The sequence below is a fragment of the Lipotes vexillifer genome, unplaced genomic scaffold (assembly GCF_000442215.2).
Source record: "Lipotes vexillifer unplaced genomic scaffold, Lipotes_vexillifer_v1.1 scaffold782, whole genome shotgun sequence".
Classification (NCBI taxonomy): domain Eukaryota; kingdom Metazoa; phylum Chordata; class Mammalia; order Artiodactyla; family Lipotidae; genus Lipotes; species Lipotes vexillifer.
Genome location: NW_006791339.1, coordinates 372160 through 377213, shown reverse-complemented (window position 1 = coordinate 377213; position 5054 = coordinate 372160).

Below are 5054 nucleotides of genomic sequence, written 5' to 3'. Positions count from 1 at the left end.
CAGGAATGAGATGGCAGCACTTCCTAGAACTGAAAGACGGGCTGGCCAATAAACATGAAAAAAGCTCTCCATACATAAGAAATTAGGAAGATGCAAATTAAAATTATAATGAAATACATTTTTATATCCACCAGATTGGTAAAAATGTGAAAGTCTGACAAAACCAGATGTTGGCAAGAACGTGGGAGTATAAATTGATACAACCAATTTGGAAAATTATGGCCTTACCTACCTAGAAAGGCAGAGCATGTGTGTACCCTACTACCCAGCAATTAGGAACCCAGGAATATTCCCCAGAGAAACTCTTACCCATGTGCACTGGAAGACCAAATAAGAATGTTCTGTTACATTGTTCATTATAACAAAAAAAGTGGAAACATCCCAATGTCTATTAATACTAAAACAGGTAAACAATTATAAATTCATACAGTGAAGCACCATACAGCTATGAGAATGAACTACAGCTGCCTGTATAAACTTGGACAAAAAAATAAATAAACCACAAAAGTATATATACAGTATGGTGCGATTTATATAAAAATGAAAAATAGGATAACCTAAAGATATAATAACGTAAGGATATTATTTAGGCATACATAAATAGATGGTGAAACTAAAGGAAAAGGAATGAGAAACACAAAATCTGAGACTAGTCAGTTCTGAGTGGGATGGAAGGGACGAAGCCTAGCGAGTAGAGGTACCCAAAGGGTTTCAAAAATATTGGTAGTGTTCTGCTTTATCTAGTATACCTTTAAGGAAGTTAAGAAATAAGAGACGAATGTGGCCCTCTTTTGGCGGGGTGAAGGAGACAAACGCTTGGTGGCCTATAGCTGAGTAGAAACACAATCGGGATACTTTACATTTGATTTTGTTTTAAGTTTTTTTTTTTTCAGAAGGGGAATTTTAAGAGTTTTATTTATTTATTTATTTATTTATTTATTTATTTATTTATTTATTTAATTTATTTTTTTTATTGCGGTACGCGGGCCTCTCACTGTTGTGGCCCCTCCCGTTGAGAAGCACAGGCTCCGGACGTGCAGGCTTAGCGGCCAAGGCTCACGGGCACAGCCGCTCCGCGGCATGTGGGATTTTCCCGGACCAGGGCATGAACCCATGTCTCCTGCATTGGCAGGCGGACTCTCAACCACTGCGCCACCAGGGAAGCCCAGAGTTTTATTTAAATTAGAGTCTAATTTATGATTGTTTTTCTTTATAGACTCTGGGTTTTATGTTGTTTTAATAGGTCTTTCACCACACCAAGTTATTATTTTTTTAAATCACATAAACTTCTTAGAGGACTTGAATGGATTCTTTTTTTTTTCCTCTCCATTTAAATCTCAGATCATTCTGAAATTTGTTTTGGTTTTGAGAGACAGTGAATTAACCAGCTTTATTTTGTTTTCAAACAGCTCTCTAGTGAGCCCAACAAAATTTATAAAATAAACTTCTTTTTCCCCAGAGATTTGAAATACCTTCTTTAGCACATATTAAATTTCCATATATATTTGGGTATATTGCTGAACTATCTATTCCACTGATAGTACAGAACTATTTTAATTATTATAGCTTTATAATACATTTTAATATTTGAAAGTGTTCAATGCTTTTTTTCAAAAATTTCCTGACTATTCTCTCATGCTACTTTTTCTACATGAGCTTTGAATTCTGTCAAGTTCTGAAAAACATTCTTTTGATGTTTTACTAGGAATCAAATGTAATTTATGGGTTAATTTAGGAATTTTTCTATCCAAGATCCGCAGCCTCCATGCAAGTTTTTGAACATGTCAGGCAGTGGTCCACCTTAGAACCAGCAGTTTCCTCTGTTACAATGTTTTTGCCCCCAGACTACTGCAGGGCCAGCTTGCTCAGCTCCAACAAGTCTTCTCAGAAAGACCTATCCCTGACTATACTATTCATTATGGTTATTAGATATAAATGTCTCTCCCTGATAAAACATAAATTTCATAGAGCAGAGACTTTTGAGTACTAATATACGGCAAGAGCCTTAAACAGTGACTGGCACAGAGCAGACCCTAGATAAATATTTGAAGTTTTCTTTTAATGATAGGAATATCGTATATTTATATAATTAATAATATATTATTGTATATTATATCTATTGTATTAGCTTTTCTTTTTTAAAATAGATACTTCAATAAAAAAAAATGGGCAAAGAATAGTAACAAACAATTCAACCAATAGAAACAACAAACCAAAAGTGAGGAGGGGAGGAGAAATGCAAATGAAAACAACACTGAAAGCAGGGATATTTTCTCCAAGGAGACTGGCAAGGATTAAAGAAATAAATGATCCGCCCTCGTGCTGGCAAAGATTTGGAAAGCTGCCACTCTTAGGCACACCTGTCAGGAATAGAAACAGTAGCTTGACAATAAGAATCAAACTTTTAGGGCTTCCCTGGAGGCGCAGTGGTTGAGTGTCCGCCTGCCAATGCAGGGGACCACAGGTTCGTGCCCCGGTCTGGGAGGATCCCACATGCCGTGGAGCGGCTGGGCCTGTGAGCCATGGCCGCTGAGCCTGCGCGTCGGAGCCTGTGCTCAGCAATGGGAGAGGCCACAACAGTGAGAGGCCCGCATACCGCAAAAAAAAAAAAAAAAAAAGAATCAAACTTTTAGATATGTATACTCTTTGATCCTTAAATTCCACTCTTGGGATTATTCTAAGGAAGTAATCAAGGAAGTATTCTGTTTGTAATACAGAAAATTTGGAAACAACCTAAATGTACAATAATGTGGGACCTGATTAAATAAATTCTGATACCTCCGTACAATAGAATACCATGCAAACATTAAAAATGATGCTAAAATTTTTAACATGAAGAAACGTCTACAACATATTACATGAAAATCAGTTACTAAACAATATACTTTAAAATGATTTTTTAAATGCACGTATGTATGTGAGTGTGAAAAAAACTAAAACAGCTAGTATGGTATACACCAAAGTGTTAAGTGGTTATCTTTGGGTGGTGAGATAATTTTTGTCATTGTACCTTTTGTATTTTACAGAATTGTAATTAGCAGGATTATTTCTATTGTGAGGAAAAACCAATCGTGTTTGGTTCTTCTCCTTGCCTAATCAAATGTTGGTAGACAACCTCACTCTTTCATCACCACATAGGTTGTGTAGACCTGTGGGATCATGTTTGCTTTTGTCTGTAAAACATGTAACGTAACACAGAGAAAGTTTCTGAAATGACTGGGCCACTTTCCTGTAATGCTTGTGGGTTAGGCAACAGTTGAGAAAGAGATGTTGTCAGATCTGAAATTCTTCCTACATAGATCCGGAAAATACAATGCTGTGTTTGATGACATCTCACACTAGAGCAGCAGATAGTCGCAGCCTGATCCATCAACAGATGAATGGATAAAGAAGATGTGAGATACACATACACACACACACACACACACACACACACAATGGAATACTACTCAGCCATTAAAGCAATGAAATTTTGCCATTTGCAACAACACAGATGAACTTGGAAGGTATTATGCTGTCAGACAAAGACTGTATATCACTTATATGTGGAATCTAAAAATTAAAACAAGTGGGTAGACCTTCAAAATGGCGGGAGTAAGATGTCGAGATCACGTTCCTCCCCACAGATACACCAGAAATACATCTACACGTGGAACAACTCCTACAGAACACCTACTGAACGCTGGCAGAAGACCTCAGACCTCCCAAAAGGTAAGAAACCCCCCACATACCTGGGTAGGGCAAAAGAAAAAACAATAAACAGAGACAAAAGGATAGGGACGGGACCTGCACCAGTGGGAGGGAGCCGTGAAGGAGGGCAGGTTTCCACTGCCCTTCGCGGGCAGAGACTGCAGGTGGCGGAGAGGGGAAAGCTTCGGAGCTGCAGGGGAGAGCGCAGCAACAGGGCTGCGGAGGGCAAAGCGGAGAGATTCCCGCACAGAGGATCGGTGCCGACCGGCACTCACCAGGCCGAGAGGCTTGTCTGCTCACCTACCGGGGCGGGCGGGTCTGGGAGCTGAGGCTCGGGCTTCGGTCAGAGCGTCGGGAGAGGACAGGGGTTGGCGGCGTGAACACAGCCTGCAGGGGGTTAGTGCGCCACAGCTGGCCGGGAGGGAGTCCGGGGAAAAGTCTGGGGCTGCCGAAGAGGCAAGAGACTTTTCCTTCCCTCTTTGTTTCCTGATGCGACTTTTTCTTCCCTCTGTTTCCTGGCGCGCGAGGAGAGGGGATTAAGCGCGCTGCTTAAAGGAGCTCCAGAGACGGGCGCGAGCCGCAGCTAAAAGCGCGGACCCCAGAGACGGGCAGGAGACGCTAAGGCTGCTGCTGCCGCCACCAAGAAGCCTGTGTGCAAGCACAGGTCACTATCCACACCCCCGCTTCTGGGAGCCTGTGCAGCCCGCCACTGCCAGGGTCCCGGGATCCAGGGACAACTCCCCTGGGATAACGCACGGCACGCCTCAGGCTGGTGCAACGTCACACCGGCCTCTGCCACCGCAGGCTCGCCACACACTCGGTGCCCCTCCCTCCCAACCCCCCCCCACGCCTGGGTGAGCCAGAGCCCCCGAAGCAGCTGCTCCTTTAACCCCGTCCTGTCTGAGCGAAGAACAGACGCCCTCCAGTGACCTACACGCAGAGGCGGGGCCAAATCCAAAGCTGAGCCCCTGGGAGCTGTGCGAACAAAGAAGAGAGAGGGAAATCCCCAGCAGCCTCAGGAGCAGTGGATTAAATCTCCACAATCAACTTGATGTACCCAGCATCTCTGGAATACCTGAATAGACAACAAAGCATCCCAGAATTGAGGAGGTGGACTTTGGGAGTAAAGATATATTATTTTTTTCCTTTTTCTCTTTTTGTGAGTGTGTATGTGTATGCTTCTTTGTGTGATTTTCGTCTGTATAGCTTTGCTTTTACCACTTGTCCTAGGGTCCTGTCTGTACATTTTTTGTTTTGTTTTGTTTTTGGTGTTTTTTTTTTTTTTGTATAATTTGTAGCACTTGTTATCATAGGCGGATTTGTTTGGTTTTTGGTTTGTTTGCTCTCTTCTTCTTTTTAAATTA